The sequence below is a fragment of the Lepidochelys kempii genome, chromosome 6, assembly GCF_965140265.1.
Source record: "Lepidochelys kempii isolate rLepKem1 chromosome 6, rLepKem1.hap2, whole genome shotgun sequence".
NCBI lineage: Eukaryota > Metazoa > Chordata > Testudines > Cheloniidae > Lepidochelys > Lepidochelys kempii.
Window position 1 is genome coordinate 58,033,750 of NC_133261.1, and position 14,049 is coordinate 58,047,798.

The 14,049-nt window shown below is 43.4% G+C and overlaps 1 protein-coding gene across 2 annotated transcripts in view; it reads left to right on the forward strand.

The window, feature by feature from the left end:
• Positions 1 to 209: 209 nt before the first annotated feature.
• The window catches only part of ACCS (1-aminocyclopropane-1-carboxylate synthase homolog (inactive)), an 86,805-nt gene continuing 72,965 nt past the window's right edge, over positions 210 to 14,049 (forward strand). For both annotated transcript variants that reach the window (XM_073348052.1, XM_073348054.1), the window contains exon 1: positions 210 to 307. The gene's annotated coding sequence lies outside the window, so the exon portion shown is untranslated. The remainder of the gene's footprint in view (positions 308 to 14,049) is intronic.

Sequence of the window (14,049 nt, forward strand, 5' to 3'; positions counted from 1 at the left end):
CATCTTAGAAGAGCAGGATCTGCCCCAGGAATGTCTATTGGGGCCTCAAGGCTGCAAACTCTGGGAAAAACCCACACCTGGTTAATCGATAATCAGGAGGAGCCTTTTGCTTGCCCATTGGAACTGCTTGCTTAACAAGTTTTCTTTAAGGGACATGTCATTCTATTACTAATGTATAAATAACAGGGGAAAGTTTGAGGTTGGGGGACTCTTCAGGACTGGACTCTTTTTCTCTCTGGATGCATCTCGTGCTTCCCAGCAGCAGACGGGCTGCCACTGTGCCACTCGAGAGTCACATTCAGCTTTGGTAATTATCAAGGGTTGGGGGTGTTTTACTAACCTCTTGCGGACGTGTGTATAAGCGCTTGAGACTAAGTAAAGTTTAGTTTTAAGTGAAAGCACTCTTGTGTTGTCCTGTTTGTGCCAGCCATCTATGGGTCGGATGGCTGTCTCCCCTGATTTATTTCCTGACACCACCTCGCACAGAGTAAAAGTTACCAAGAGCTTTGGGTTGAAAGAATCCCGGGTAACAACAGATGTGTTGTAATATCGCTTAATGCTCCCCTGTAAGGTACTCAGATACTGTGATGATAAACACAGTATAAGAACCTATGTAGACGAGAATAGATAAGCAGTTACTTTCTTTGGTATTATTTATACAGTGATTATATGTGTGTATTGCACTTTACAGATACTTAAAATACACAGTCTCTGATGTTAAGAGCTGTACTTGGGAAGCCATTTGTGGTACATAACAAATTACTGAACCTACAAATGTATGAACAATGATATGTATGGTTGTTTCAGCAGATAGCACTATTTATATTATCTACATAAACAGATCTCTCTTTTATATATGTAAGCAGAGTCAGGATGAGCTCTACCCTGACATCTGGTGGCGAGTCATGGTGGATTGTGGAAAAGAACTTTAAGGGCTGATCTCATTTGCATAGGCACACCCACCCTGCCTAGATAGTCACTTTGGCTGCTCTAGGAGCCCCAGTTTCTGTTGTTGGTGCAGGAATAAATTGTTGTTATCCTGATTATGTGAATCCAGGACAGTGGAACTGTACTTGGCCTTTTGTTAGGATGGAGGGACTCACCATCAACTAAGCAGCACTTGCTAAGCAAGGGTCATGGGTTCCAAAACCCAGTGAAGAGAGAGAGGTTGAGGGACAAATATTAATACTTGGTGGTATGGCTTGCCTTACATGCTAATTGCACTTTTTCCTCTCTCCACTGTGGAATATCAGAGCTAATTTTGATTCCATTAGGAATCTAGTTACAGGCTGCTGAGCTGACTGCACTTTGAGCCTCAGTGCTGGTACACCACTGCCCCCCCCCCGGCTACAAGCTGAAATCACAAAAGAGCTAAACTTACTAAGAGCTGAAATCACTGAGTGTTGTGTTAAGTAGTGGAGGAGCCTGAAGATATCTTGCAGAGCCGTTTACGGGACAGCTGGCAGAGCGGAGTGGCTGGTGGAGCAGAGCAGTTTGTTGGATGCCTGGAGCAGCTCATAGAATCATAGAATATCAGGGTTGGAAGGGACCCCTGAAGGTCATCTAGTCCAACCCCCTGCTCAAAGCAGGACCAATTCCCAGTTAAATCATCCCAGCCAGGGCTTTGTCAAGCCTGACCTTAAAAACCTCTAAGGAAGGAGATTCTACCACCTCCCTAGGTAACGCATTCCAGTGTTTCACCACCCTCTTAGTGAAAAAGTTTTTCCTAATATCCAATCTAAACTTCCCCCACTGCAACTTGAGACCATTACTCCTCGTTCTGTCATCTGCTACCATTGAGAACAGTCTAGAGCCATCCTCTTTGGAACCCCCTTTCAGGTAGTTGAAAGGAGCTATCAAATCCCCCCTCATTCTTCTCTTCTGCAGGCTAAACAATCCCAGCTCCCTCAGCCTCTCCTCATAAGTCATGTGTTCTAGACCCCTAATAATTTTTGTTGCCCTTCGCTGGACTCTCTCCAATTTATCCACATCCTTCTTGTAGTGTGGGGCCCAAAACTGGACACAGTACTCCAGATGAGGCCTCACCAATGTTGAATAGAGGGGAATGATCACATCCCTCGATCTGCTCGCTATGCCCCTACTTATACATCCCAAAATGCCATTGGTCTTCTTGGCAACAAGGGCACACTGCTGACTCATATCCAGCTTCTTGTCCACTATCACCCCTAGGTCCTTTTCCGCAGAACTGCTGCCTAGCCATTCGGTCCCTAGTCTGTAGCGGTGCATTGGATTCTTCCATCCTAAGTGCAGGACCCTGCACTTATCCTTATTGAACCTCATCAGAGTTCTTTTGGCCCAATCCTCCAATATGTCTAGGTCCTTCTGTATCCTATCCCTCCCCTCCAGGGTATCTACCACTCCTCCCAGTTTAGTATCATCCGCAAATTTGCTGAGAGTGCAATCCACACCATCCTCCAGATCATTTATGAAGATATTGAACAAAACCGGCCCCAGGACCGACCCCTGGGGCACTCCACTCGATACCGGCTGCCAACTAGACATGGAGCCATTGATCACTACCCGTTGAGCCCGACAATCTAGCCAGCTTTCTACCCACCTTATAGTGCATTCATCCAGCCCATACTTCCTTAACTTGCTGACAAGAATACTGTGGGAGACCGTGTCAAAAACTTTATGCTAAAGTCAAGATACAATACATCCACTGCTTTCCCTTCATCCACAGAACCAGTAATCTCATCATAAAAGGCAATTATATTAGTCAGGCATGACCTTCCCTTGGTGAATCCATGCTGGCTGTTCCTGATCACTTTCCTCTCATGTAAGTGCTTCAGGATTGATTCTTTGAGGACCTGCTCCATGATTTTTCTGGGGACTGAGGTGAGGCTGACTGGCCTGTAGTTCCCTGGCTCCTCCTCCTTCCCTTTTTTAAAGATTGGCACTACATTAGCCTTTTTCCAGTCATCTGGGACTTCCCCCGTTCACCACGAGTTTTCAAAGATAATGGCCAATGGCTCTGCAATCACAGCCGCCAATTCCTTCAGCACTCTTGGATGCAACTCGTCCGGCCCCATGGACTTGTGCACATCCAGCTTTTCTAAATAGTCCCTAACCACCTCTATCTCCACAGAGGGCTGGCCATCTCTTCCCCATTTTGTGATGCCCAGCGCAGCAGTCTGGGAGCTGACCTTGTTAGTGAAGACAGAGGCAAAAAAAGCATTGAGTACATTAGCTTTTTCCACATCCTCTGTCACTAGGTTGCCTCCCTCATTCAGTAAGGGGCCCACACTTTCCTTGGCTTTCTTCTTGTTGCCAACATACCTGAAGAAACCCTTCTTGTTACTTTTGACATCTCTCGCTAGCTGCAGCTCCAGGTGCGATTTGGCCCTCCTGATATCATTCCTACATGCCTGAGCAATGTTTTTATACTCTTCCCTGGTCATATGTCCAACCTTCCACTTCTTGTAAGCTTCTTTTTTATGTTTAAGATCCGCTAGGATTTCACCATTAAGCCAAACTGGTCGCCTGCCATATTTACTATTCTTTAGACTCATCGGGATGGTTTGTCCCTGTAACCTCAACAGGGATTCCTTGAAATACAGCCAGCTCTCCTGGACTCCTTTCCCCTTCAAGTTAGTCCGCCAGGGGATCCTGGCCATCCGTTCCCTGAGGGAGTTGAAGTCTGCTTTCCTGAAGTCCAGGGTCCGTATCCTGCTGCTTACCTTTCTTCCCTGCGTCAGGATCCTGAACTCAACCAACTCATGGTCACTGCCTCCCAGATTCCCATCCACTTTTGCTTCCCCCACTAATTCTACCCGGTTTGTGAGCAGCAGGTCAAGAAAAGCGCCCCCCCTAGTTGGCTCCTCTAGCACTTGCGCCAGGAAATTGTCCCCTATGCTTTCCAAAAACTTCCTGGATTGTCTATGCACCGCTGTATTGCTCTCCCAGCAGATATCAGGAAAATTAAAGTCACCCATGAGAATCGGGGCATGCGATCTAGTAGCTTCCGTGAGCTGCCGGAAGAAAGCCTCATCCCCCTGGTCCGGTGGGGGTGGCTGGCAGAGCGATTTGTGGGACGGCTGGTGAAGTGGAGTGGAGCCCCATGGAGAGGTGGGGCAATCAGCTTTGGACCATGTAAGGTGCCCCTTAAACCCCGCCCCCATCTCCACCCAGGTTGGGAGGTAAAACTCTGCAGATAAATTTTCAAACTCTGGGGCTGTCCTGACCAGGGACAGACTTTTGGGTTGTTGGACTTTTGGGACTTTGGGTGATTTTGGGTTGCTGGTTTCAAGAACCAAAGGGAAACGACATGCCTCAATTTGCTTGGGGTGGGGTTTTTGCTCATGGGTTGTGTTATGAATCCTGTTGGTGGTGTTTCCCCAACATAATGCCACATTGTTTCTCTCTGTTATTAAAAGGCTTTTGCTACACTCAGACTCTGTTTGCAAGAGGGGAAGTATTGCCTCTTGGAGGCGCCCAGCGGGGGTGGTATATATTTGTCCCAGGTCACTGGGTGGGGGCTCTAGCCGATTTTGCATTGTGTTATTGGAATGGAACCCCTAGATACTGAACCCGGCCCGTGTTGCTGCCAACTCTGACGGGCAGAAGGGTTACATATATACCTCTTGTAACACCTGCCTCAAGAAGCTCACAGTCAGTTTGAACTTAACACAGAGTGAGGGGGCTACACACAAGGTAGGGATGGTTAAAAGAAGTGTTGCAATAGTGTGTACTTATGAGAGATGCTGACTGTCATGTGCCTATCTTGTTAATTCCTCCCTGGATTTTTTTTTCAGTATCTACTTTAGAATATTTTTCTATCTTGGGGGGGGGGGGGAAATCATGGAGGGAGAGGGTTGAAAGTTGATCTGTCTTGCTCCCAGTCATCACCTTCTGACACCATGTCTCCGTAAAGATGAGAACCCTAGAGTTTAGAGCTGAAAAAGATCTATTAGGTAGAGCTGTTAAAAAGTCAGCCAAAAAAAAATTCCCAAAAATTTTAGGGGCTTACCAAATTTATTGAATTTTTTTTAAAAGGACCAACTGGTCAAAAACCAAACAATGAACCCTTTTTATCCATTTGTGGGGGGGTCAAATTTTCAGCAAAAAATTTAATTGAAAAATGTTGGCCAGGTTTACTATTAAGGGCAGTGGGGAGGGTCTGCATCAATCATCAGGCCCCTACAGTTTGGTTCCCAACAGGACATCATCTAGTGTTTTTGTCAAACCTAGTTTTAAATATCCTGAATGATTGGGCTGGTACCGCTTTCTTAAGGGCGATTATCCAGGCTTCAGCTTTAGGGATATTCAGCCTCAAAAAATCATGAAATTAGATTAAAAATCATGAGGTTTTTTTAAAAACAATTATACATTTTGGGTTATTTTTATTTGACCCTTTCGTGTGCACTCAGTTTTTCTGTGACTATGAGAACTAGAAACTTTTATTTTAATGTGAAAGCTGAGATTCTCACCTAATCACATGCTTCTAGAAACTGGGACTTCTAATAAAACATCAGATATTTCAAGACTGGCAATAAAATCATGAAAGTTGGCAACACTGCCTTCCATATAAACACACAGCCCTTACTTGTCACTAAACCAAGTTATAAGGAGTCAGTTAGTTATTTGAATTATTTTTCCTAAATACCTCCTGAGATACCTGTAGGAGTCGACAGTTTCCAGATCTTGCCTGAAGAAGGATTTTCAAGAACATATAACCTCGATATATATGCACATCATGGGCGGCGGCTATCACAGGCCAGGGGAGGCTCCTCCCCAAACAGCCCTGCATGGCCCCACCCACACTCCTCCCCCAGGCCGCTTCCTGCTGGGGCTAGTGTGGTCCGGCCTGCGGCCCAAGACTCTGGGCAGCTGGGGCCAGTGCTTGCACTGCACTCTGGTGCTCTGGGGTGTTGTAGAAGCCAGGCAAGGTACTAACAAACATCAACATCTGAACACCACACGGGGCTGGGGGCTGCGCAGCCTGCCCCTCTCTCCGGGGCTGGGGGCACTGGGGGCTGCACTCTCGGTGCTCCAGGGCTGGGGCACTGGGGCCTGCGCCGCCCGCCTGCCCGGTGCTCCAGGGCTGGAGGCGCTTGGGTATCCCGGGGCTAGGGCGGTGGGGCTGGCAGCCGCAGTGCGGGGTTCTGAGCTCTAGTGGGGGAGGGGAGAAGAAAGGGCAGGGGCTAGCTTCCCCAAGCCGGTGGTTCACACACCACCCATGATGCACATGCACACACTTGTCATCTTTTCTTAAAGGGCAGAAGGAAATGAAGGCTCCTGTACAGTAAATTGGCCAATGGAGCTGGCTCCTAACCGCAGGGGACCTTTGCTGATTCAGTGAAAATAGTATAAGCAGCTCCAGCTCCCAGAACATCTCTCTTCCAGGCAGGGATGCCCCCTTAATGTCTAGTGAGAATAATGGCTCTGAGAGGTTCATGCAACCTCTGTTCAGCTCCTTGCTGTTAGTGACACATTTGGAGCTCACCTGGTATCCCCTCTGCCTCAGGAGCTATGCCAGCAGATCCTTGTGTAGCATAAAGTGGTTTGGAAGGTAGCAGAAACTGTGTATCTGGCTTATGGTCTCAGTAATTGATTGTTTGAATAAAGTGAAACCCTCATGCTCCTGAATGTCCCTGAGCCTTTAACTCTCAATTCTTTTGTTCATTACAAAGAAGTCCTGGTCAGTGCAGTCCCCTAATATCATTCCAAAGAGTCTGAATGTGGCCCTGTTTTGCCCTCCTGATTAGGTAGATTCTTCTGATCTGTGCCATGGGAGATCTCATTTGGCCAGCTGTGATTGTCACCTGATAACCAGACTCTAGAGCAGATGTAACTGATTAGGGCAGACTTCTGCATTTGGTGACTGGATTTTTGTGTACAGTATGTGCATCCTGCATGTTGGCACAACCAAAAGTGTGGTCTGCAGGCAGAAATGATATGTTTTTTTCTGCTTTTTTTGGGGGGAGACAGATATCCTGATGATGAGTCAAGACAAGTTGCTGCTCTGCTTCCTGTAGATCAACAGCAAGACATCTGGTGTTGCCTTTTCAGTTGTATGTCTATTTAGCCACAGCCCCAAATCAGAACCAGATGGTGGCAGTCTGGGATTTTTTTAAACAAACATATTCTGTGTAGCATTATTCTGTTTTGAGTTCCTGTTTCCTTTCCCATCTGTCTGAGAAGCTGATTCATAAATCTACTGTACATGCTTCCTCCCTCCTCACTCCACTACTCTCCAGATTCCAATAAGACAGTTTGCAGGCATGGGTTTACATTGCTCACTAGACTTGTGCAAAGCATGGCGAATTCGCATCAGAGTGGTTTTGTGTCAACTTTTTTTGTTCTTGTTTTCACCCGCTTAGGGTTTGAATCCTCCTGAGTTTTCTGGATTTGAATGACCCCAAAATCACAAAACAAAACTCCATTGAAATGGACAGGTTTCATCTGGTTTTGCATCATTCATTCAATGCAAAGTGAGTGTAAAAGCCTACCATTCTGATTTGGTAGTATTTTCACCCACTGTGCATAGTCCTAAGTAACAATACCAGGGTCAAGGCCAGGGAGAAATAGGTTCATGAGCTGGACAAAAATATTCCCAAAGAAATTTTAAAACCTCCAAACTGGAAGTTTTCTCATTTTATTTTGATTTGGGGGGAAACTGTCTAATTTTATAAAAATGCAAAATTTTACATTTAAAAGTGTAAGCCAGATTCTACTCTGTTACTCCAGTGTAAATGTAGGTTAACTTCATTGACTTCAGTAGAGTTATTCTGGATTTACATTTGTTACACTGAAACAAGACTTTAGCCCCATGTCCCTGTTTTTCCCCCTCTCCAAATATCCTTTTTCCTTTCAAATGTTGTCAGCTATGTGAGGACAATTCCCATTTAAGTTTTCTTCTTTATTCTATTGAAGAAACTTTTTTTAAAAAGAGATGTACTCTGCCTTGTAATTACAAATAATAATTAAAATTTCCTCTGTATCACACACACATTTTCCTCTGAGATTTTTAATAATTTTATAGGTCAGCAGGGTTTTAACCAGGCATGCATTGCCAAGAAAGCTGTGCACCTCTTTAAAGACTTTTCATAGAGTCATAGATTTTAAGACCAGAAGGGACCATTATGATCAACTAGTCTTACCTCCAGCATAACACAGGCCAGAGAACCTCACCATATAATTTGTTCTTCAAGCCCATAACTTCAGTTTGAGTTATAGCATATCTTTTAAACAGATATTCAGTCTTGATTTAAAGACTCCAAGTGATTGAGAATCTGTCACATCCCTAGGTAAATTGTTCCAGTAGTTAATTACCCTCATTATAAAATTGTGCCTTATTTCTAGTTCGGTTTTGTCTAGCTCTGTTGGATCTTGTGATGCCTTCTTATGCTAGATTTAACAGCCCTCTGCTATCAGACATCTCTTCCCCATGCAGGTACTAGATTGTGATCAAGGCACCTCTTAACCTTCTCTTGGTTAATCTAAACAGATTGAGCTTCTTAAATTTCTCACTCTAAGGCAGGTTTTCCAGACCCCAAGTCTTTCTTGCAGCTCTTTTCTGAACCCTTCATAATTTGTCAACATTCTTTTTCAAGTGTCAACACCAGAACTGGACACATTATTCCAGTAACAGTCTCAGTAGTGCTGTGTACAGAAGTTTTACCACCTCCTTAGTCCTACTTGATATTCCCCAGCTTATCCATTCAAGAATCATGTTCATTCTTTTAGCTACAGCACCACACTGGGAGTTCATATTCAGCTGATTATCTACCATGAGGCCGAGTCCTTTTCAGAGTCGCTGCTTTCAAGACACACTCCCCCCATCAAATAAGTGTGAGCTACATTCTTTTTTTCTAGATGCACAACCTAACATTTGGTTTCAGAGCAGCAGCCAGGTTCGTCTGTATCCGCAAAAAGAATAGGAGGACTTAGTCTCTAAGGTGCCACAACACATTTATTTGAGCATAAGCTTTCGTACAGCTCACTTCATCAGATGCATTCAGTGGAAAATACAGTGAGGAGATTTATATACACAGAGAACATGAAACAATGGGTGTTATCATACACACTGTAAGGAGAGTGATCACTTAAGATGAGCTAATACCAGCAGGAGAGCACGAGGGGTGGGAGAGGGGACCTTTTGTAGTAATAATCAAGGTGGGCCATTTCCAGCAGTTGACAATTTCCAGCAGTTGTAAGAATGCTTGATAGAGATCTTGTAGGTGTTTGTCTCTGTCTGAGGGGTTGGGGCAAATGTGGTTGTATCGTAGAGCTTGGCTGTAGACAATGGATTGTGTGATGTGATCTGGGTGAAAGCTGGAGGCATGTAGGTAGGAATAGTGGTCAGTAGGTTTCCGGTGAACTTTGTGACTTTGTCCTCACCTATAACTATTTCACATTTGGGGGCAATGTATACCTTCAAACCAGCGGCACTGCTATGGGTACCCGCATGGCCCCACAGTATGCGAACATTTTTATTGCTGACTTAGAACAACGCTTCCTCAGCTCTCGTCCCCTAATGCCCCTACTCTACTTGCGCTATATTGATGACATCTTCATCATCTGGACCCATGGAAAAGAAGCCCTTGAGGAATTCCACCATGATTTCAACAATTTCCATCCCACCATCAACCTCAGCCTGGACCAGTCCACACAAGAGATCCACTTCCTGGACACTACGGTGCTAATAAGCAATGGTCACATAAACACCACCCTATACCGGAAACCTACTGACCGCTATTCCTACCTACATGCCTCCAGCTTTCACCCAGATCACATCACACGATCCATTGTCTATAGCCAAGCTCTACTATACAACCACATTTGCTCCAACCCCTCAGACAGAGACAAACACCTACAAGATCTCTATCAAGCATTCTTACAACTACACTACCCACCTGCTGAAGTGAAGAAACAGATTGACAGAGCCAGAAGAGTACCCAGAAGTCACCTACTACAGGACAGGCCCAACAAAGAAAATAACAGAACGCCACTAGCCATCACCTTCAGCCCCCAACTAAAACCTCTCCAACGCATCATCAAGGATCTACAACCTATCCTGAAGGACGACCCATCACTCTCACAGATCTTCGGAGACAGGCTAGTCCTTGCTTACAGACAGCCCTGCAGCCTGAAGCAAATACTCACCAGCAACCACACACCACACAACAGAACCACTAACCCAGGAACCTATCCTTGCAACAAAGCCCGTTACCAATTGTATCCACATATCTATTCAGGGGACACCATCACAGAGCCTAATAACATCAGCCACACTATCAGAGGCTCGTTCACCTGCACATCTACCAATGTGATATATGCCATCATGTGCCAGCAGTGCCCCTCTGCCATGTACATTGGTCAAACTGGACAGTCTCTACGTGAAAGAATAAATGGACACAAATCAGATGTCAAGAATTAAAACATTCATAAACCAGTCAGAGAACACTTCAATCTCTCTGGTCACTCGATTACAGACCTAAAAGTCGCAATATTACAACAAAAAGACTTCCAAAACAGACTCCAATGAGAGACTGCTGAATTGGAATTAATTTGCAAACTGAATACAATTAACTTAGGCTTGAATAGAGACTGGGAGAGGATGGGTCATTACACAAAGTAAAACTATTTCCCCATGTTTATTTCCCACAACCCCACCCCCACTGTTCCTCAGACGTTCTTGTCAACTGCTAGAAATGGCCCACCTTGATTATCACTACAAAAGGTTTTCTTCTTCTCTCCCCCCTCCCCCCCCCCCACTCTCCTGCTGGAATTAGCTCACCTTAAGTGATCACTCTCCTTACAGTGTCTTTGATAACACCCATTGTTTCATGTCTCTGTGTATATAAATCTCCCCACTGTATTTTCCACTGAATGGATCCGATGAAGTGAGCTGTAGCTCATGAAAGCTTATGCTCCAATAAATTTGTTCGTCTCTAAGGTGCCCCAACTACTCCTTTTATTTTAACATTTGATTGTTGTTGTGTTAAAAATCGTGTTGTTCCAAGGAGCCCACCTTACCAAGTGATTCAGATCAATCTGAATAACTAAACTGCCCCTATCATTACTTACCACTCCACCATCATTTACCACTCTGTGGGGCCTCACTAGAAGCAACCACATAGGATGATGATTCCCCATTTACAAATTACTTTTTGCAATCTAACAGTTAACCAGTATTTAATCTATTTACTATGGGCTTCAGTGATATTGTACAGTACTATTTTTTAGCAGAATGTTACGCAGGCCTAAATCAAACTCCTTACCGAAGTCTAAGAATATTATGTCAACACAGTTACCTTTATCAACTAAACTTATGACCTCATAAAAAAAAACTATACCAAGTTTGTTTGAGAAGACTTACTATCCATAAAAAATGTTGATTGGCATTAATTATGCTACCATTTTTAATTCTTTACTGATTGAGTCCTATATTAGCCTTTTCATGATTTTGCCTCAGATTGATGTCAAGGTAACTAGCATATACATTCCCAAGTCATCCTTTTTATCCTTTTTAAATATTAGCACAACATTGGCTTTTTATCTAGCCTTCTGGAACTCCTGCCATGTTTGAAGATTTAGTAAAAAGCAATATTAATGATTCATAGAGCTCCTCACCCAATTCTTTTAACACTTTTATGTACAAGTTATCCAGTCCTGCAGATTTAGAAAAGTTTAACTTTTAATAGTTGCTGTTTACCATTCCCCCTACTTGTTGATGGAATAATATGTACTTCATTATCACTTTAAAATAATCCTTCATCTTTCAAAATACAGAACAGAAATATTCAATACTTCTGCCTTTTCTGAATCATGATTGACAATTTTACCATTCTTGTCTAGACCTATACTATTGCTAGGATTTCTTTTGTTCCTGATATATTTAAATAATTTCTTAATGTCCTTAACTCTACCGGCCACAGACTTTTCATTAATGCTTAAGCTTTCCTTATTAATTGTCTATTTCCTAACAGCTGATTTATACTCATTGCAATCAACTTCTCCATTTTTCCATTTGTAGATATGGAATTATATTATACTCTCTATATATAAAATTGATGGTTTCTGAGAGGGAAAGTCATCAAGACCTAATTTCTTGTGTTATAAGCAAACAGAATATAGTCCTGACCAGTCTATATATATATATATTTTTTTAAGTAAGAAGCCTTCTTTTGTAGCTGTGAATTGTGGGGGGTTTAGGCATCTAATAAAGCATTCTTAAGCAATTCCCATTATTATTAATATTTTGGGGTTTAAATATTTCCTCCCACTCAATCTTGCTCATGATTATTTTCAATTTTGGGAATTTGTCCCTTTTAAAGCACCAAGTATATATCTATTACTGGTCAGGACTATATTCTGTTTGCTTTTAACAAAAGAAATCAGGTCTTGATGACTTGCACCATGGTCAGCAACCATTGATTTTTAGTTCAGAGATCAAGTCATTTTAATCTATCAGAACGAAGCCTAATATAGACTAACCCTGACTTGGTGACAACATATTTTGAGTTAGAAAGGTATCTTCTATAATTTTTAGAAACTACAAGAATGTTTTACTAGTGGCAGCATGTGACCTCCAGCACATCTACCCCACTTTGAAATCCCCCATGATGATGCAGTTTTTCTTTCTACACATAATAAATAGCTGCTGGAGGAGTGGCTCATCCTGTCCCCTCCTCTGATTTGGTGGGCTTTAACAGAGCCCCACCAGTATCCTGTCTTGGGGTTTATCAATGAGACACGGATCCACAAGTATTCTAGTGTGACGTTGCACTCCATATTTTTTATGGAAATATGCTTATGAGTGTGAATATGATGTAACTGGAATATGCTTTATGCAAAAGGTCTCTTATAAGGTATCATAATAAAGGTTATAACCTACTGAATATATTCCTCCTATTTGTATGCATGTATCATTCTCGCATCTGAAGCTAGACATATGAAGTATAATTCTGAGGTCCTATTGTAATTATGCAAAGTGTGGGCCATTAATGGTGGTTTAGAGTCTTGATGGCTCCCATTGACTCGGACAATTGGTTGTAAATGGTTTATTTACCTGTAAGTCTTCCTGTGTATGTGTGGGCCAACCCAGGAAGAATGGAGACTAGGGGTCTTACAGTGACATGTGACCATGTCACATGATACCGAAATCCATCTTAATCCTTGTACTTTTCCATTGATGAGGCAGGGGTGGGGACAAGCACCGACAAAAGATTCTTGCCATGTGCCAAAGCTATAAAAGGGGGTGGAGCAGAACAAAAGGGGCAGCCAGTCATGAGAAACCCCCTGCTTACCACCTGAGATGTCTGCTGGAACTAACAAGGACTCTACCAGGGGAAAGGATTGGACCCAGACTAGGAAGGAGTCTCATCTGTGAATGAAGCTTTTTGGAACATCTCTGAGGGTGAGATATTACTTGTAATCAGTTTCTTAATGTATTAGGCTTAGCCTTGCATGTTTTTGCTTTATTTTGCTTGGTGACTTACTTTGTTCTGTCTGTTATTACTTGAAACCACTTAAATCCTACTTTTTATACTTAATAAAATCACTTTTGTTAATTAATAAACCCAGAGTAAGTGGTAATACCGGGGGGGCGCAAACAGCTGTGCATATCTCTCTATCAGTGTTATCGAGGGCAGACAATTTATGAACTTACTCTGTATAAAGCTTATACAGGGTAAAACAGATTTATTTGGGGTTCAGGCTCCCAGAAAGGCTGAACACTGGCCTCTGGGAAAGTCCCTGTTAACTGAGAAGCCTCTGGGCTGAGTGAATCTCAGTTTCAGTGAACTGCAGATAGGCATGGCCCAACCTCTGAGTCTGTGCTGGAGTGTCTAACTCAGCAAGACAGGAGTGGAGGGGCGCCTGTTCTGGCAGGAGGGTTGTTCTCAGTGGTATCCCAGCTCATCGAGTGACAGTCTCGAGGGGAGTCTCTGTGACCGAATCTATCACATCTAGGTCTTATCCTTATGACTTGTCAATAGCTCAAAAGCAATTGATTTTGTCTTTAATATAAAGTGCCAACCACTCTCCTCCTCTGCCAACTCTGTCATTCTTATATGCGTGTAT